We start from the raw sequence: 22,722 nt of genomic DNA on the forward strand, positions 1-22,722 counted from the left end.
ACAGTTTCAGATCCACAATATTTCTTACACCTAAAGGTCTTTTGGATTTTGGGTAGATCAGGTAGTAAGCATTGTCGTGTGGAATATTCTGTATTATATATGGTCCATTATAAATATATTTAAATTTTGAAATTTCATGGTTTAGTTCACTAGACTTTTCGTGGGTTTTTAAAAGAACATAATCTCCAATTTTAAATTTTGAAACTTTTAAATTTTTATTGTGTCTTTTAGATCTAGATTCAGCCTTTTGCTTTGCCCTTTTTATCACCAATTCTTTCTTTTGATCCAATCCCAAACTTGTACAAGGTGGAAACTCTAGTTTTTCTTCAATTAAGCTTTTACTACTTCTGCCTAACAAAATTTCTTCCGGTGGAAATCCTGTAGTTTCATGATGTAATGTGTTCATGACATTCTCAAAATCCAATATAAATCTGCCCCAGGCTCTATGATTGTGACTGCAATATGTTCTACATAATCTCCCTATTTCTCGCATGTACCTTTCAACCGGGTTGCTAGCAGGATGATAAGCTGAGATATATTTAACCTCCAGACCATTTCTCTCCATTCCTTCTTTCCAAATTTTGGATATGAACTGGGGTCCATTGTCAGATAGTACTGCTTTGGGTTTCCCGATGGTCCTAAAGTATTCGACCATCCTATTAAATACAGCTTTTGCTGTTGCTTTTTTCAAGGGGTATAATTTCACAAATTTTGAAAATACTTCCAATATCACCAAAATATACGCACAATTTCCCGAAGTCTTCGGGAGGGGACCATATAAATCTACCGATAATAAGTCTCGGGTGTCTTCAGGCAACGTACTTTGCATTGGTCCCTTACTAGTTTTGTTCGGCACTTTGGCTTTTTGACAGACATCACATGACTTAATTCGTTCCTTTACCTTCTTACTGACACTACCAACAATCACTACTACATTATTCAATTTATCCAAGCATTTCTTTGGCCCACTATGCCCCAATGCTAAATGAAAATAATCTATGACCTCGGTATCAAACTGGTGTGGCCAACATACTCTCCATTCCTCAGTGGCTAAATCTTTCCTCCTATATAAAATGCCTTTAAATATTTTGTAATATTTCTTAATCTGAGGATACTGTACACTGTCAAAATTTACCTTCACTGATTTCCAGGTTGAATCCTCATTCTGATGGTATCTCATATTTTTACATATCTGCTCCATTTTCCTCTTTCCTGAAACCTCTTTCATATACCTTATCTGAAAAGTACCCTCTTCACCATTTTCATTTGGCACTTCACTCATACCATTAGGCAATCGAGATAAAGCATCTGCCACATAATTCTCAGTACCTTTAACATAGTAAATATCGTAATCAAATTGTTGTAGGTACAAAGCCCAACGAGTCAGCCTACCATTAAGTAAACGGCAATCTTTAAGAAAAGTTAAAGCTTTGTGGTCAGTATGTATAATGAGCTTATGGCCCCACAGATAATTTCTAAATTTCTTTAGCCCCCAGATAATGGCTAAAGCTTCCTTTTCCGAAATAGTGTAGTTCATCTCGTATTTTGTTAGAGTTCTACTTGCAAATGCGATAGTCCTGTGTTCGATTTCTTTATCATTACAGATTTCTTGGAAAACTTCTATACCAATTCCATAAGCACTGCTGTCAGTACTCATATGGAAAGGTTCTGATAGTATGGGGTGATGCAAAATATTGTCATTCAAAAGTTCGTTCTTCAATTTTTCAAAATCTCTCATGCATCCTTCTGTCCACACAAAAGCACTATTTTTCTTAAGTAAATTATTCAGATGAGGACTATTAAAAACTTGCCCCTTGACGAACTTTCTATAGAACCCACATAAACCTAAAAAGGCTTTCAACTGTTTTCTATTTCTAGGAGCCGGACATCCTGATATTGCACTTAACTTTTCCGGATCCTTGCCAATGCCGTTTGTGGTAATAATGTGCCCCAGAAACTTTTTTTCCGATTTCACAAATTCACATTTCTTCCACTTAAGTGTCATGCCCCCTGCTTGTAGAGCAACAAAAACTTTCTGCAATAACTCGCAATGCTCTTGCCATGTTTCTGTAGCAATCAGTAAATTGTCTACATAAATGGTTAGCTGGGAACTCAGTTCTCTCCCTAACACAAAGTCCAGTGCCCTAATAAATACTGCCACAGAAGTACTAAGCCCAAACGGCACTACTTTATACTGATAGCATTTCCCGGCAAATAGAAAAGCGGTATATTTACGGGATTCTTTACTTAATGGGATTTGCCAGTATCCGGCTGTCATATCCAGACTGGTTAAATACTTTACGTTATAAAATTTTTGGAGCATTTCGTCCAGATTTTCAGGTCTGTCTATTTCCTTCTTTACAATTTTGTTCAAAGTTCTAGCGTCGATAACTACTCTCACTCCCCCATCCCTTTTGTTCACTATGATAAGGGGACTGTTATACTCGCTGCTACTTCGTTCGATTACCCCCCACTCTATCATTTTATCTATTTCCACTTGAACAGCCTGCCTCTTTGATATGGGTATCGGAAACGGTCTTACGAAGAAAGGTTTATGGTCTATGGTCTCAATCTGGTATTCAAAATTCTTAACTAGGCCAGGTTTGTCCGAAAATACGGGGCGGTTACTATCTAAAATTTCAAGTAATTCTGCTTTCTGTTCGGGAGATATTCCTTCTAAATTTTCCACCATTCCCTTAAATTCCTGCCCCTGCTTGTCACTCTCATTTAATAATCTCTGGACATGGTACACCTTGTACTTGTTTGTCAATCCATCATTCCCTTGGTCGATCTCCAACAACAAAGAATCGATTTCTGAATCAAACACTTTCCCACTTTCCTCCAAAATTAATTCCAAATTCCTAAATGTACTATTTATTTTGATCACTCCCTGGCTACAGTCAATAATAACCTTTTCTTTATCCAACCAATCTATCCCCAAAATCATTTCAGTACTCAAGTCTGGCACAACCAAGAAATCATGTTCAAAATTTTGTTCTTTTATACTAAATTCAACCAAAATCTGGTTCTTTACCGGCTTGCTAGCCTTACCAGTTGCACCAACAATTTTTACACCTGTCACTGACATAATTACTAGCCCAGGCTTATCACAAATATGTTCGAAAAATGACTGAGAAATTGCACTTATCTGAGACCCAGTATCAAGAAGTACTTGCAATTCCACGTTATAAATTTCAATTGGTATTATAGTTTGTTTAACCGTCGAATGTTTTTCATTACCGTGGTTTTCCTTGAGCAAATCCGGGTCGACAATAACATCGTCCCAAGATATGCTTTTAACATTCACTTCACATATATCTGGCGGTTTCTTGGGTTCCGGAAGTTCATAGTCATTAATTACCTGAACTCTTCGCGAAATAAACCCTGAGTCGTCCGGTGGTTCTTTCTTTCTTTGTTCTGTTTCAACGTCTGGATTTTGTTTTGATACGTCGTCATCGTTAGGTACAATACCGCAATTAACTGCATCCCTATTATTTTCACTGATTTTCTCATACCCTCTTTCAGTAAAAGTATATTCATTTTCCTTTACACCTGAAAATTCATCTTCACTAGTTTCATCACTACTCTCTTCCTCAACATCAGATTCACTTAAGCACGCTACTTTTGCACAATAGGGAGCGCTAGTACATTCATTTTCGTCTGTATTTGCGTATCTTTCATCATCTGAACTATCGTCGGAATCCGACCATTCCGGATCGCTTTCAGGTTCTAACATAAAAGCTTTTCTGAGACAGGCACTAAGTTCTTCCTCTGTATTGTCGTCAGGCTTAGATCTTAATTCAATCTCCTCCTTTGGCAAAACGACCTCATCCTCAGCTTTATTCACATCCACTGTGACTTCATATTCAGTGTAATCCTCGTGGACTTTAATTACTTTCAGGTAATCATCTACCCCTTCACCACGGTGCCTCTCGGTAGCAGCTTGTACTATTGGCGGACTGTTAGCAGAAGTTATTTCTTCGTCAACGCTGAGGATTTCATTCTCCAAATTCTTCCTATCATTAACCTTCCTCCTATCGGCAGCACGCGTACTTTGCGCGGCGCTATTTATTATCCCTTCTTCAAATTTGGGCCACGTCACTTTATGGACGTCACTACTATCTTTCTTTCCACCAACTAATTTCTTCGCCTCATACTCCCTTTTAAAATCCTCCCACTCACATTGCTTTAGGCCCTTGTACAGATCATCGATCTGCACACGCCAATCAGTTACTTCTGCTAATTCATTATCGCCTTTTACCTCATTGCAAACACTGCTAACCGCACCTCTCTGTGTACTCACAGTCTCATTTATTGTTTCCTTTGCCACGGAATTATTACTCGTAAAATTTTCATTAGCTCTGACTGCTACGTTCGTACCTACTGCTGCCGTATTGCTAGCGGCTTCTTTCCGAACAGATGTTCGGCTAGGCTGGGCCGTTGCCCTCTGATGCTCCACTCGCCTGTTAACATGTAGCGCTCTGTGCAGCAGCGATGATTCATTCTGGCTCGCACCTGACGCTTGTTTCGCCACAACACGTCGCGGCGTTCCATGCTCGTCCCTAGCCTGTCTCATTACATTACGGTCGGTCCGGTATCTTTTCTTGAATCGGGGCCGGTATGTATTGTCCGCTTCCGTTTGGCCCGCAACGTTCGCGGAAATTAGTTTCCCGCGTCGTTATTGTTTTGCGCGGTATACCCTCTACCACGACCTGGATTATTTCCTCTGCCTCTTCCTCTGTCTCTTCCTCTTTGTATTACATTGACGCGAAATCCATCGCCATCGTTTCGTTCGTCATGACGTCGGTTAGTGTGGTTACCAAATTTTTGATAATTGGCACGACTTTCGCGCCAATGATCTTCGTCTTCGACTCTTTCGAGAAATGCTTGGAAGCTGCGATGATTGCTTCCTACATACCTCTTTGAATCTTCTGGAAGTTTTTTATATAACTCCCAGATAATTTCTGAATCTGATCTTCTACCTCTTAAGTGTGTCAATTTTCGGTACCAATGCTCGCAGAAATCTTTCAAAGAATTCCTGCCCCTGTTATCATGCTGTTTGGCCATGATAAACTCGCGCCATAAATGGTCCTGCTTTTGTTCAGACCAATATTCTTCCGTAAATCTCTGCCTAAATCCCTCGAACGTCATTCGTTCGGTATTTAAATTTATTCCTCAGCGCTTAGCATCACCTGCTAAGGCGCTTATTACTACGTTTATCTTTTCCTGATCAGACAAGTGCTCAGGAAATACTCTCTCGCAATTTTTGATAAAATCTAACGGATGCCACCCGTTATGTTTCTTGGCTGGATCGAAGCGTTCCTCGCCTTCTAACAGCTTCGTAATTGGTGTGCCATTACAGACAACACCAGGCCTATCTTTAATTTTGCTCTCCAGATCGAAAATTCTGCCTTGAATTTTCGTAGTATTTTGTTCACAATTTTGAACACATTCGGATACTTTTTTACTTAAATCCCTTTCAGTGTCTAAAACTACCATTTTCAATTGCGATATCCCATGTTGACATTTGTTTACGACCTCAGTTTTAAGACCGAAAACTTTTTCGTCTACCTTAGTTTCAACCAGAGGTTCTACTTTCTCTTGGATGTTAAGAATTTCAACATCGAATCTACTACTAATGTTTCCAATTTCCTCCTGCATAGTATCCATATTTTTGTTAATAACATCAATTTCAAATTTCAGAGTATTTACCACAGAACTTAAATTACCTACTTTTTGTTCTACCTGTTCTATTTGTTTACTAATTTTAATTCCCTGTCCTTCGACCTGTGCTTTAATTTGATCCACCTGTGTTTTGAGCTGCTCGTCAACATGTGTTTTAAGCTGATTAACCTGATTGCCGACTTGTTTTTGAAGTTGCTCATTTTGTGTTTTGAGTTGCTCGTCAACGTGTGTTTTGAGCTGATTAACCTGACTACCGACTTGTTTTTGAAGCTGATCATTCTGTCCTGCAATTTGTTTGGTTAATTGTTCAAATAATTCGTTCATACTTAAAATTTTTATACTGTTTTGTTCTACAGGATCGATGTGTTCTGATTCTACTTCAGAAGTTTCTTTCGGTTCTTTCTTTATCTGTGGTGAATCAAATATGTCAGTGGATTCGTTCACATACCCACTATCATCTACAAAGTCACCCTCTGCTTCCTGTTTTGTCCCTTGCTGTGTCCGAGGCGATCTCAACCTTTCAATATGTTCATTGACATGTTCGTGGTATTGTATATACGCCAACTGTCTTTCGCTAACGCCATCTGTTATCTGGCCGCGTAAACTCCGGCTACAGCCAGCCGCATTCTCCATTTCACTTGGCGCACCTACCCCGTCTACGTTTCTGTCCATACTAAATGCCAACTACACCACACTATTATACTTGGCTCACACTGCAGTTTCTTTTACTGAACTTTATTGCTATTCGTGCCACTGAACATCCACTGTTCGATCTTTACATTAATTTGTAAACGACAACAGATGGACGTCCTGTCACCGGGAAGCCACTTGTAACACTACCGCCCTGCTCGGACGTAGGTTAGCTATATAAAGCCTGTACTGTAATAAGTTCACGGGCTTCACCTTATAAACAAGGATTTTAGTACATTAGTTGATCGCGTGTACCTAATAGAAGCAAGATCGGACTTGTACTCAGTCAATAACTACAGTGATGCATCAAGCAAATGTAGAGTATAACTGCTCTTTCGCATGGACAAGAAGTACACACAGTAGGTGCTACCTATAATTAACAATTCGGTCGCCAGCCTACTTAGGCAATTAGTGAGTTTTTCCTTGTACAAGTGGGTGCATGTACAAGCATAGTAACACGTAGTAATGATGCGTTATATGGCAAAGTTTGGAACTCGAAAAATCCACTGAACTAAAGTTTTCTCTTTTTTGTACTAATTTGGACGAACTACATTTACACAACACCACACAGTAATGATTACTACTAACTGCATTTTGTATGTTGAGCAGACTGAAATCGGGCATAGATTACCCTATAATTAGCAGTTTTGAAAGCACATATACAATGTTACTATTAAAGATGGAAAAACAATAATACACTTAGGTATAATATAGAATTTAGCTTTACTGGTCAAATCTGAGCAGTACACATCAAGGTTTGAACGAATGGATAAGAGAAAAAGGGGGGGGGGCCCTGAAACTGTTATAGTGGTTATACTGAAACTGTTAAGTACTGAAAGCAAATTAACACACAAAATTTATCAATCTCTGGATAACTACTCTTTTGTCTCACTTCTGAATAATTTAACTGTCATTATTTCTGTCTCAAATTAATTAAATAACATCGCTAACTCAATTCAAAAAAAAAAAACTCTTTTGTTCTTTACCAACATTTGCAACAGCACACAGAACTTTAGATCCCTTTATGGCATAGATTAATCTGCTGATAATTTTCATTAACACAAACATTAAACTTTCAGTTTAGGATACTCGGATTGCACAATACGAGGTAAGGATCCTGTCTAGGTCAGTGATCAGGATAAGTCATGGCTAAAGCAATTCTGGTAAAAGTCACGTTATTATTGAACCATTAGAAACAGTTTCGACACTGGTCCACACAGATACACTTCTAAAGATGAAATAAATGTTTGACCTGTGCAAGTCGGTGCGGCGGTTGGCGGGCAGCGAGATAGCGGGCAGCACGGCACACATGCAAGCACGGCTAAGGCTCACACAACATCGGCACTTTCCATCTTCTTAGCGTCGTAATCTTTCCAATTTTGTGCCTCAGAATATAGCCATGCCAAGTAGTCGTCGGAATCGGTTCATCCGAGGCTCAATGGAATCCACTTTTCCTGGGTAGCCTCCTCGGTACAGTACATGTACTTCCGACTGTTGCTCGCCTCCGACTGTGTTACTGAGCCCGTTGTGTCGAACCGCGCCCAGTGTGCGTTTTCCCGCCTCGCCTGCCTCCACCTTTTCCCGCTCCCCTACAGGTAGGGTATTCACCACAGGTTTTCTACTACACATATCCTAATGCATTACCTACGTATGGACCAAGTGTATAAATTACAATTTTCACATCTTACAATAGATTTAACATTAAATACACTTTCCTTTGATTACCACATTATTTGAAATCTAACATAAATAATATTCGTTTCAAAAGTTACTCACAGTTTCTTTAACATGACACGAAAAAATCGGAAAAGAAATTCAACACATTGCTATTATTAATTTATCTAAATTCATAAAGAAAAAAATTCTTATACGTATAATTCTTGTTACAAGCTCTATCATTAGCTTCAACAACTTGATTGCTAAAACCAAGCAAACTTCCAATTCTATCTGTTATATACAAATACAATTTTACATCACTTTCAATAGTTATTCTGCTTAAAATTTCATTTGGTTTAATGTGTATGTTTAGATTTAGAAAAAAGACATATAGCTGATAAAGAACTTAAGTTAGGTGCAAAAGAAAGGATGTATGCAAATAATGCTTCATTTGGTGAAAAAGTTGCAGCAACAGCAGTTAGAGGAATAATGTATGGAAATTGAGAGAAGTATGAAAATTAATGTTGATATTGATGAAAATTTTTAAACTATATAAAAATCTTTATATATTTTTACACTATGCAAAAATCCTTATAAAAGTTTTAACTATATAAATTTTGAAACCAAAATAAAGTACTGATAAATTTTTATCTACTTAAAAAAACTTTATACTTTTTTAAACTATACAAAAATAATCATTTAAATTTTTTAATCTACATAAAAAAGTCTTCATAAATTTTTAACTATAAAAAGATCTTGATAAAATTTTTAACTATATAAAAATCTTTATAAAATTTACAAACTATAAAAGAAATCTACATACATTTTTAAACTATAAAAAATCTTTTTAAATTTTCATATAAATTAGTAATTTTTGACTATTTAAAAAAATCTTTATTAAATTTTTAACTATATCAATGAATATGTTTACAATTGATTATATTTTGCTACCTAGTGGTAGCAAAGCAAATTCAATTGAATTAAAGTTAAATAATGAAGAATGACATGTAATTGAACCCTTTTTAAATAATCCACAAAATGCAAGAAAGATAAAAAAACTGGAGAAATTTACCATTTGCATTAGGTATTCCTGTTGTAAAGTTTTTTTTGAATATTTAGCAAAAAGAGAGATTGTAAAGGATTAACACAACAGGAGGGTGGATATCTTCCATTATTATTCGCTGCATTACCATATTTAGCAACAATTGGTTCATTAGCTGGAGGATCTGCAGCAATTGCAAATTAAGTATTAAACAAAAATAAAAATGATGAAGGATTAGAAGAACGAAGATGATATAATCAAGAGATGGAGAAAAAGTTGGTGGTGGAATGAAGAAAACAAAAGAATAATTCATAAAGTAATTGACAATTATCGTAATGCATTAAGTAGTTTTGATGTAGAAAAACTTACTAAATAATCAAAAATTTAACACTTTCGTGGTTTATACATTATTGATGTAATACCAAATATACCATTTAAAATTGAAGATGGTATAGTAAATGTAGATACATCTGATAATCCCGGTACTCACTGGATTTGTTACCAAAAAATATTTTTAAAAATAATTATAAAAAGTTGTTTTCTATTCATTTGGTGGTAATATAAGAAAACAATCAGATAACTATTTAGGAAAAAATGTACTGTACTACAATACAGAAAGGACACAAAATTTTGATGAAGTATTATGTGGTCATTTATGTCTATTTGTTTTAAAATTTCTATGTGTGAATTATAATTTTGATGATATTTTAGATTTAATAAACAGACACTTTTGAAATCAGATACATCTAACTAAACAAACTGAACAAGTATGTAATACACATACATTCAATTTAGAAAAATTAAAAATATTATTAAACAACTTCTATCTTCAATAGATCTAAAGATAACTGATGCAATTAAACAATTTCAAAAAGAATAAATACTATTTTTAAAGTAACTAAGGATTATATTGTTCTTAAAACTAGGAATCTTGATAATGTAATTGATCCAGTTGATGCAAAAGATGTAGTTACTAAACAATACTTCCTTACCAAAAAAGAAGTAGAAAAAGCTTTTTCCGATTTGTAGCAAAGAAATAAAGAATAGGTATTACCGATGCTATGTTGGATATTATAATAAAGTAATAAGTGAAACACAAAGAAATTTCCTTAATGCATTTGTTATAACTGATTCACTAGAAAGTAAACATAAATCATTAGAAGCACAGATTAATAAAGGCACACATAACAAAGAAGGTGACAATATAGAATGTATAGAAGAAATAAGGTTGTTATATCAATTTGAACTTTATTAAATTCTTTAATCTATATAAATATTATATATATATATATATTAATATATATATGAATCATAATTAACATTTAGTTCTTCAAAAAGATCATATTGACAACTAAAAGTGAAATCAAAGAAATCAAGGTATTTGTACAAAAAGAGCAAATTCATTAAAAGATTTTGTACACAGGGAAAATATTATTAATGAATTACAAAAACCAATTTGCAGGAATTGTAAAAGAGGAATTGTTGTTTTACTTGGTATAGATGATCTATGACAACCTGATCTAGTTGAAATGGAATGTCAAAATAAATAAAGGTTATAAATATTTATTAACAATAAATCGAGGTTATTTCAAAATACGCGTTTGCTGTTCCTATTGACGATAAAAGATCTAAAAATATTGTTGATGATTTCAAAAAATTTTAATAGTTAATTAGCCAAATAATTTACAAACAGAAAATGGTAAAGAATTCCGTCACAATATTATAATGAATTAATGAAAAATATAACATTAATCATTGTTGACCTTTTTCAGAATTAAAAGCAACTGTTATTGAACGATCTAACAGAAGTCTTAAAGAAAAAATTTGTAAGAAATTTACTTTACAAGGAATTTATTAATGTTAAATTTAGTTAAAAATCTAATTAATGAATGCAGTAACGCAAAACATTCTACAATAAAAATCAAACTCGATATAAAACTAATTGGTCAAGAGAAATATATAAAATTGAAGATGTTATTCATTCTAATGTTATAACATTTAAATTATAAGATATAAAAGGAAATTTTTATGAAAAAACTACAGAAAGAAAGGTAATCAAGTTAATGTTAAATGGTTAGGTTTTGATAATTCACACTACATTTGGATAAATAAAGATAAAGTACTTTTATAAATAATTAGTTTGCTATTCAATTAAACATGCAATTAGTTTTTAACAATTAGTTTTTAAAGAATTAATTTTTAAAAGAATTAGTTTAGTATTTAGTTTAACAATAAATTTTGTTTTTAAGAGTACCACCTTACTATGTAGTTTAACCATCAATTAGTTTTTGAAGAGTTAGTTTTTTAAAAGAATTATTTTACTAATTAGTTTAACAATCAGTTAGTTTTTCATAATTAGTTTTTTGAAAGATTGACTTTACTATTCAGTATTGCAATTAGTTTGTTTTTAAACAGATAGTTTTTAAAAGAAATTGTTTACTATGAATTTTAAAAATCAATTAGTTTATAAACAATTAGTTTTTAAAAGTATTAGTTCAGTATATAGTGTAACAACCAATTGGTTTTTAAACCATTAGTGTTAAAGGAAATTAATTTACTATTTCATTAACAATCAGTTAGGGTTTAAGCAATTCGTTTACTATTGATTTTAAAAATCAATCAGTTTTTAAACAATTTTTTAACAGAATTAGTTTACTATTTAGTTAAACAGTGAATTAGTTTTCAAACAATTCGTTTCCAAAAAGAATTAGTTTACTATTTAGTTTAACCATCAATCAGTTATTAAATAAGTATCAAAAATTTACATCAAATTTGAATTTGAAAATCTGTTTATTTAATTATTTAATCTTTTACATTAAGTTTTCTGCTACTACTTTAATGCTTCCATTTCTCATTCGCCTTATGTATTAATTCAATGTATTTATTCAATGTTTTTAGTGTTTGTATACAAAAATCTTTGTGTTTATTTGGACTTTGAATAAAGTTTCCATTTATTTGGAAATATTTTATATGTAAAAAATTATATTAATTTTATATAGAAATAATTATATACATAATTTTTCATTAATTTTAAATAAAAATTATTTTTATTAATTTTGTACGTGAAAATTTTATTAGTTTTTTAATAACTTATAGTGGCTATATGGTAATGTATCTATTTTATTTTCCAATTCTTGTCTTTTATTGTCATGAGCACTTGGTGCTTTTTGTTTATTTGAATTGTATATATTTTATGTTTTACACTGTTAATTAAATTAATTTTTATGTACTGTCCCACATTGTTAAGCAAACAATCTTTGTAATCTTCTAAACTTATTTTGTTTTTACATACACATTTTTGATAACAGAAATTTTTTCTACATTGTCACAATCTTTATAAACATACCTTTTTGCCCTTAAACCGCAAAATTCTTACCCATTACATTCATCTTTCATTTTACATACAAGTTTTTTGTTTACTAGTGGTATACTATTATATTACCTTTTTGATAATCACTTGCATTAATTTAATCAATTTTTCATTTCATGTCTTCAAAGAAACCACAGTTTTAATATTGTAAATATAACTATCCTTATCTTGATAACTTTATTCAATATTTTCTCCATATTTTGGTTTCATAACTCTATAGTGAAAATCATACATTAATTCTTTAGTTTTATCAAGTGTACTTAATCCAACATAAATAGGTTTATCGAATGTAATTTAAGTTTTATTCATATGAATAGCAGCAAGATTTACCTTAAATATGGTTGTACATTAATGTTTTTTTAGCTACAACTTTAACACATACATTACTATTTTAAACTAATTTTATAACTTGTCTATGTCTTATATTCTCCATTATTTTATCAAATACAGTATGATCATTACTTTATAGAAATCTCTTTCAAAATCATTTGTAGCTTTAGTTCTTTAATGTGTGTTTAAACCTATATACGGTACATCTACATCTACATCTACATGATTACTCTGCAATTCACATTTAAGTGTTTGGCAGAGGGTTCATCGGTCCACAATCTCTACCATTCCATTCTCGCGCAGCGATCAGGAAAAACGAAAACCTAAACCTTTCTGTTCGAGCTCTGATTTCTCTTATTTTATTTTGATGATCATTCCTACCTATGTAGGATGGGCTGAACAAAATATGTTCGCATTTAGAAGAGATAATTGGTGACTGAAATTTCATAAGTAGATCTCGCCACTACGATAAATGTCTTTGCTTTAATTACTTCCATCCCAACTCGCATTTAATATCTGCCACACTCTCTCCTGTATTACGTGATAGTACAAAATGAGCTGCCCTTTTTTGCACCCCTTTGATGTCCTCCGTCAATCCCACCTGGTAAGGATCCCACACTGTGCAGCAATATTCTAACAGAGGACGAACGAGTGTAAGCTGTCTCTTTCGTGGACTTGTTGCATTTTCAAAGTGCCCAGCCAATGAAACGCAACTTTTGGCTCATCTTCCCCACAATATTGTCTATGTGGTCTTTCCAACTGAAGATGTTCGTCATTTTAACACCCAGATACTTAGTTGATTTGACAGCCTTGAGAATTGTACTATTTATCGAGTAATCCAATTCCAATGGATTTCTTTTGCAAGCTATGTAGATCACCTCACACTTTTCGTTATTTAGCGTCAACTGCCACCTGCCACACCATACAGCAATCTTTTCTAAATCGCTTTGCCACTGATACTTCTTTTATTACTGTACAAATGTTATTCTAAAATTTCCTAATACAGCATTTAACAATAGTACATTAGTTTTAAGATACACATCATGATATTAACCAAGATTTTTTATATTGATTTTCACCAAGCTAATTTTTCATGTTTATTATCTTCATCAGTTATGTTAAAATAATTTAATTTATAGCAAAATATCTCTTTTGTTGGTAATTGTGTTTCTTCAAATTTTTCTCAAGAATCCATGTAATCATATGGATAAACACCTTTTCTATTCATCATCATCACTTAAGACTGATTATGCCTTTCAGCGTTCCGTCTGGAGCATAGTCCCTCTTATAAAATTCCTCCATGATCCCCTATTCAGCGCTAACGCTGGTACCTTTTCTGATATTAAGCCTATTACTTCAAAATCATTCTTAACCGATTCCAGGTACCTTCTCCTTGGTCTACCATGACTACTCCTACCCTCTACTGCTGAAACCATGAGTCTCTTGGGTAACCTCGCTTCTCCCATGCATGTAACATGACCCCACCACCTAAGCCTGTTCGCCCTGACTGCTACATCTATAGAGGTCATTCCCAGTATTTCTTTGATTTCCTCATTGTGGACACCTTCCTGAAATTGTTCCCATCTTCTAGTACGTGCAATCATCCTAGCTACTTTCATGTCCATAACATCAACCTTATTGATATGGTAAACTGAATCAACCCAGCTTTCGCTCCCATACAACAAAGTTGGTCGAAAGATTGAATGGTGCACAGATAACTTAGTCTTGTTACTGACTTCCTTCTTGCAGAAGAGAGTTGATCGTAGCTGAATGCTCACTTCAATAACTTTGCTATACCTCACTTCCAGTTCTAACTTTGTTCCTCCTATTTGGTACTCTATACATTTATATCTCTTTCCCACTGACATTACTTTCGTTTTGGAGATGCTAATCTTCATACCATACTCCTTGTATTTCTGATCTAGCTCTGAAATATTACTTTGCAAACTTTCTATCGAATCTGCCATCACAACTAAGTCATCCGCATATACGAGACTGCTTATTTTGTGGTCACATATCTTAATCTCACTCAGCCAGTCTATTGTTTAAACATATGATCCATAAATAATATGAACAACAGTGGAGACAGGTTGCAGCCTTGTCATACCCCTGAAACTACTCTGAACCATGAACTCAATTTACCGTCAACTCTAACTGCTGCCTGACATTGTACAGACCTTTAATTGCTTGTAAAAGTTGCCTCCTATTCCATAATCTCGTAAAACAGACAATAACTTCCTCCTAGGAACCTGGTCATATGACTTTTCTAGATCTATAAAGCATAGATACAATTCCCTGTTCTACTCGTAACACTTCTCCATTATTTGCTGTAAGCTAAAGATCTGGACCTGACAACCTCTAAGAGGCCTAAACCCACACTGATTTTCATCCAAATTGTCCTCAACTAATACTCGCACTTTCCTTTCAACAATACCTGAGAAGATTTTACCCACAATGCTGATTAAAGAGATACCTCTGTAGTTGTTACAATCTTTTCTGTTTCCATGTTTAAAGACTGGTGTGATTACTGCTTTCGTCCAGTCTGATGGAACCTGTCTCGAATCCCACGCCATTTCAATTATCCTGTGTAGCCATTTAAGACCTCACATTCCACTGTATTTGATGAGATCTGACTTAATTTCAACCACCCCAGCCGCTTTATTGCACTGCAATCTATTGACCATTTTCTCCACTTCCTCAAATACGATCCTACTTCCATCATCATTCATATCCCATTGTACGTCGAAATCTGAAACATTACTGATCGTATTTTCACCTACATTGAGCAACTCTTCAAGATATTACCTCCATCTGCCCAAGGCACCAACAGGATTCACCAGCAGTTTTCCTGACCTGTCCAAAATACTTGTCATTTCCTTCTTACCTCCCTTTTGAAGACTGCTAATTACACTCCAGAATGGTTTTCCAGCAGCTTGACCCAAAGTCTCCAACCTGTTTCCAAAGACTTCCCAAGGTTTTTCTTGGATGCTGCAATTATCTGTTTGGCTTTGTTTCTTCCTTCAACATAACTTTCTCTGACTACCTGAGTTCTGGTATGTAGCCGCTTTTGATACACCAAGTTTTTCCTTTTACAGGCTGCCTTGACTGTGTCATTCCATCAAGCTGTTTGCTTCATCCTACCTTAACACACTACTGTTCCAAGACATTCTTTAGCCCCTTCTAGTACTGTGTCCCTGTACCTTGTCCATTCCTCTGCCAACGACTGTAATTGACTACATTCAACTAGCTGGTACCTTTCTGAGATCACTGTTATGTACATGTGCCTGATTTCCTTATCCTGAAGTTTCTCCACTCTTATCCTCCTACATATGGACCTGACCTCTTGCACTTTCGGCCTCACAATACCAATTTCACTGCAGATTAAATAGTGATCAGTGTCATCAAACAATCCCCTGAATACATGTGTGTCCCTCAGAGCCTTCCTGAATTCCTAATCTGTTATTATATAGTCAATGACAGATCTTGTTCCCCTGCTTTCCCAAGTATACCGGTGAATGTTCTAATGTTTATAAAAGGAGTTTGAGATTACTAAGCCCATACTGGCACAGAAATCCAAGAGTTGTTTCCCGTTCCTGTTGGCCTCCATATCCTCTCCAAATTTACCCATAACATTGTCATACCCTTCTGTTCGATTTCCAATCCTGACATTAAAATCACCCATGAGCAGAGCACTGTCCTTGTCCTTTACTCTAGCTACTCCATCACTGAGTGTGTCATAAAAACTATCCATCTTATCTAGACCTGTCCCTTCACAATCCGAATAAACTGACACAATCCTAATTTTCTTGTTAGACACTGTCAAATCTATCCACATCAGTCGTTCATTTATTGCAACTACGCTGGGTTCCATTTCTTTCCTGATGTAAAGCCCTACACTCCATTGTGCTATTCCTGCTTTGACTCTTGACAGGTAGACCTTGTGTTCTCCCACTTCCTCTATTTCTCATCCCTTACCCAAATGTCACTAACAGCTAAAATGACCAACCCCACCTTACTTGCAGCCTCTGCCAGCTCTACCTTCTTCTCAGAGTAGCCCCCATTGATATTAATAGCTCCCCATCTCGTTACCATTTGTTTGCCGAGTCATATCTTAGGAGTCCATGGTTTGTCAGTCAGAGGTGGGACTCCATCACCTCCAAAGGTCTGAGGCATTTTGCTGTAATTGTTGCCAGCATCATATTTACCTGGGAAGCAGGTTGCTAGTCTTACTTGCCCCATGTCCCACTGAGTTTTACCTCTAATGGTTGAGGGACCAACAGGTGGATTTGGTAGTCATCACCATCTGAGCACAAAGGTGACCACAACTCAGAATATGTCTGAGATGTCCAGCCTTATTCCAAAGTAACTGGTATCCTGACTGTCAGGACCACTTACTCAAGTAAGTTTTCTTAGTTAAACATGTTGGTGACCACTCATATGTTGCCCATGGTTCATGAAATAGGACATGACAACAGGAACCTGCACCATGAACCACTCCTTTTCTATTTACTAAATTAAATAATTCTGGTGAAAAATAGTTTTTAATATTTCTTAATTCATTTTTGTTAAGATTTATTAAAGTTTATCAAGTGAAGAAGCCATAAATGTAAATGTATCATCAAATCTCATTTTTAAATTTTTTGTACATTTACCAAAGCTAATATACTTATTTTCATTACATGGTATTAATTCTACTTCTTCTTTATCATAACATAGTTCTTTTACAAAAAAATACGAATCGTAACCAGATAAATTATGTAAATAAATAGATACAAATCGGGTTGTTGTAGTTTTAAATTACAATTATTGCACAGTGGTGCAATATGTTTCCCAGTTACACGATCATGATGATGAACTTTTTTATTACTTTCAGTGTAATGATATGTACACCATGTACAAACTTAAGAATTATTATGTATTTTGTTTTCCTCAAATGTAAATGGTTTCATTTCTTCAATTTCAGAATAAAATTTTCCATTTTTTAACTTCTTATTTTGTACTTACACCTAATTTTTATGTCAAATTGGTTCTCTATAAATAACACGATGTTTATAATTTCCATATATATATGTTATGTAGTAACAAAATCTACTTGGTTCATGTTTTTGATATTTCATTGTATATGGTGTTTCTGGATTTGGTTCACAATTGTCCATATTTAAAAGTAAACATTCAAAATCAGCATAAATAACAAATGTAACTTTTTGTGTATATTGATAATTTTTAAAATATACACATTTTCCTTCACTTGGCATTTCAACTTTTAATAGTTTTCTTAGTTAAACATGTTGGTGTATGATTATTTAATTTTTCTGTACTATTGAAATGTAGTAAACTTAATCACAATTAAATTGTACTTCACTATGTTTGGTCATTTGACTTGATACAAGTCCAGATAAATTTATTATGTTACAACTGTGTGCATTATCATTTTTCTTGAAAAGAGTAGATTTACATGTTCACCTTTCTTTCATTTCGGAATTTTTTTATGGATACACATTCTTCATCATCAAATGAATAAACATTAATAGATATGTTAATTTTATTTTCTATTTTTGAAATATGATCAACCACTACAAGAAACTCAATATTTTCAAATTTATAATCAAGAGCAACGCTAACATTTTTATATTTTGTTATTCTTTCATCATCTTTATCTACAGGAAACAAAGCTTTTATGGTAGATCATAGAAAACTTTTTTCGTCATTTTTTTTTACATTAATACAAGCTTTCTTGTTCCTTATTACTTTACGTAAATCACTATAAGATGATGCTTTTAGTGGAACATATTTACTAATTGCTAGTAATAAACCAATAATTCTATTTAATGACCACCCTGATTCTTGTGCTTGAAAGTTAGGTATTTTTTGAAAATATCTCTCTTACCTTGTTCAAATTTTTTACTACAGTCCTTTTCTGTCATAATAGTGTAGTTTTGGGTTTGTTGTCCAAATTCTTGAACTTTTAAATTTATTTGATTTGTTTGTAGTTTACATTCACAATATAAATTAAAATTGATCTTTAAACCATAATGTACTTACAAATAGTTTTTAACAATACAAAAAATTTAGTTTTTACTGTGGTTGAAAAATGATTAGGATCAAGAATATCTAAACTATTTTCAAAATTTATAGTATCTAATCTGTTTTCAAAGATTTTTCAACTAAGTAATCTTTTAATTGTATTTCTATCTCTTGGTTTCCAAATAAATCATTATTAAAATTTATAATACTTCTTTAATGGCTCTAGTTTTTGGTATTACAAATATATCTGTAGAAAATGTTAATATTATTTTTGATGTTTTATCTTCTTTAGTTAGGAAAACATCAACATTATAATATGTTCACTGTTTCCAAAAATTATCATTTACTTCAGATGTATAATATCTTACTGCCTTTGTATGATTTTCACTTACCTCAGATGTATAATTTCTAACAATATTTGCATTATTTTCACTTACATCAGGTGTACAATTTCTAACAATATTTGTATGATTTTCACTTACATCAGGTGTATAACTTCTAACAATATTTGTATGATTTTGACTTACTTCTGTTGTTAATTTCTAACAATATTTGTATGATTTTCATTTACTTCAAGTGTATAATTTCTAACAATAATTCAACGATTTCTAATAATAAATTTAATTAAATCAGCTTTATGGTAATTTGAATAACCTCATAAATCATTTATTCTACAATTCTCATGAAGACTTGCAACAGTTAATTGTTGTAGTTCAGTATCAATGTATGTTTCCAATTTGCTCTTTTATTTATTGCAAAAAAATTCATTAGATTTCTAAAAAATATTTTTTAAGAAAATGATTTCTTTTAGTAGATGAATCAGGACTATTATTTAATAGATATTTAATCAAAAAGAGAATTCAATTATTATTTAGTTTAACCATCAATTTATAAACATTGGTCAATCATAGTTAAAAATAAAAAGAATTAGTTTAACTTTAGTTTATCAGTCAATTAGTTAGACAATCAATTACTTTTTAAACAATTTGTTTTAGTGATCTATGTAATTAATCAAAATGGATTATTATTTATTGAATAATTAATCAATTAGTTAAAGTTTTTTTAATCTTAGTATATTCTAAAGTACACTTCTTACATTTATTATTATGTTTATCTTTATGTGAAGTGTTTATGTAAAAACAATTTAAATCTTTAATTTCTTAACAACTTTTTACATAACTTTGTAGATGTAAATGTTTCTTGAGTCACAACTTTTTCGCTATACATTGTAGATGTTTCTTCAGTTACGACTTCTTTGCTACTCATTGTTAATAATATTTGTGTATGTTCTTCACTTGGATTTCGTTGTATATGTTCCTTGAAATAATATTTAGCAACATTTTTCCATACACACAAGGAATTTCTTGTATATTCTAATATTTTACAAGATATTTATTTATAAATGGTCTACATATAGTTCTATAATCATCTTTTTTATGTTTTTGTAAAGTAAAATTATCAATTTATTTCTCCATAATACAATATTTACAAAATAGAGATTTCACAGATGACTTATATTTAACTTGCTCCATTTATATATAAAAAATTTATTAAATTTGTGAAAAAGTAAATTTTTTATAATTTTTATAATTTTACAATTTAAATATATAAATAATCACCATAATATGCTGCTTCATCTTGATCATCAAAGATAGCACAAATATCAATTATTTTAACTGTTTCTGGTACTTTATTTTTAATAATAATGCTCCAAATTGGAGAATTTTCTTTTTTCCTTTAACCACTCATCAATAAATTTTTTATGAACTATATGATTGTAATTTGTTTTAACAAATTGATTATTATCTTCATTACTGAAACAAACAGGACAATCAAAATCTTTTTCAGAGTGCTCAATTAGTTCATATGTTGCTTTTAGTTTAATTTGCATTTCGTTAAGGTTTTCCATTTATAAGAAATAATTTTTATTATACTTTTTAAAAATAGAAAAAATTATTTTTAATAAATCATTTAGCTATAAGTTCAAAATTACAATTTTTAAAAAATATGGAGAGTACAAACTACTAATTTATGTTTGTAAAACTAATAAAAATTTTTGTACATAAATGGAAACTACTTTTATCAGGAGCTCAACAGAGTAAGTATTTCTAAAGAAATTAAAAAAGTAAGTGAGCTAGAGATAAATGTTTTATATAATATTACAAACTGTGAATATTTAAATACTAGATATGGAGAACAACTTTGTCTAGAACTCAATAATGATTTTAAAGTCATTTGACCAAATAGATTTTCTAAATTAGTTCATGATTCTGATTTTGAAATATTTAAAAAAGGAGAAATGAAAAATCTTAGAAATAGAATTAATGAATTCCATGACATAGAGTTCACAATATAAAATATTAAATAATGTACTTTTATTGTAATTAATTTATTTTATTAATTTACTTATGTTCACAATGTAAAATTTTTAAATTAAATTACTTTTGTTAGCTGATACATTTTTTTTATTTACTTACTTCACAATGTGATTTTTAAAATAATGTACTTTGTTAACTAATACATTTTAATAGATTTACTTATGTTCACAATGTGATTCTTTAAAATAATTACTTTGTTAACTGATATATTTTAATTAATTTACTTACATTAACAGTGTAAGTTTTTTAAAAAGTAACATACTTTTGATAAGTAATACATATTACTGTGTTACATTCACGCTGTATCTGAAATAATGAAGTTAAAAATCAGTTGTTTATTGTATTTAGTTGTGTCATTGTAAAAAATAGGTATTTACTTAACGTAATGAAATCGGTTTAGTTAATTAAATATACTGTTTTTTTTTTTAAATTAATTGTTTGACATATAAAACAGAATTTTGTTTAAAATTGCGTTAGTGCGCCAAAACCAGTAAAAACAATCTACTCCTCTGCCTGCTTGTAGGGGCCCTACACTATGTTAAGGAAGTGTACCAGTCCTCTTGGCTCTTCTTTGTAGAATAATTGCGTGGGAGTACACCTAAGGTGCAGATTGTATTGTCTTATGGAGGCAGAAGGCACGCGACTGTTTCCACTTTGAATGACATATAGTGAAAATGTCTAAAATCATATTACCAGTACTTTAAAGGAACCACAGACGTAGTGTCTGGGGAATACCGTACACTATAAAAGTGGGAACAGGGTCAAGAGGAATCGTATATAGATTGTGAGGTAAAAAACCATTTTTTTTCATCCAACATAAAAGTAATTTTACATTTCCGTGAGCAGACACTACTCTTTCTTCACACATGTTTTTCTTCTTCTTCTGCTTCTCCTTCTCCTTCAATCGAAGAAGAATTCCAGGTCTTGAGTAGCAGCAAACTTTAAGATTCGATGCATGCATGTAATCTTCTCATCACCTTTGTAAATGATGTTATCTGTGTCTTCATATAATCCAAGCGATGTCACCATACCTTTATAGAGTAATTGGGGATCTTCCTAGCAAATTCTGTCTTAGAAACCTGTTAACCACTTTGTAATCCCCTGTGTTTTAGCATACTTCACATCTGTGAAAGACCTCAGTCATGCAATGTTTGTTAAGAATATCTATATTATTCTGGCATCTTCTGTGTTTGCTGTGAAATATGAACTGTCTATACTCATCATCATAGAAACCCTGAGCATCTGCAATAATGTTCACTCCTTGAGATACCATTGGGAAATAATTTGGGTATGGTGCAGCACCTGTTCATTTCTATAGTTTGTTGCACAACACCAGTGAGGGATCATATAGAACTAGAGCATACGCTGCAGTGTGTTCTGAGAACTTTACCATGGATTTAAATTCAATTAATACATTTATAGATTTAATTATCTCGTTCTGTTTCGAGCAGTCTATTATGATGATTGGCACCAGATTTTTGAATTTCTATGAGCTGAGTAGATATCCTTCTTGATCATAGTATCAAGCATGGAGTGTTGCATACATG

This window comes from Schistocerca americana, chromosome 3, assembly GCF_021461395.2.
Source record: "Schistocerca americana isolate TAMUIC-IGC-003095 chromosome 3, iqSchAmer2.1, whole genome shotgun sequence".
In the NCBI taxonomy this organism is placed as follows: Eukaryota; Metazoa; Arthropoda; class Insecta; order Orthoptera; family Acrididae; genus Schistocerca; species Schistocerca americana.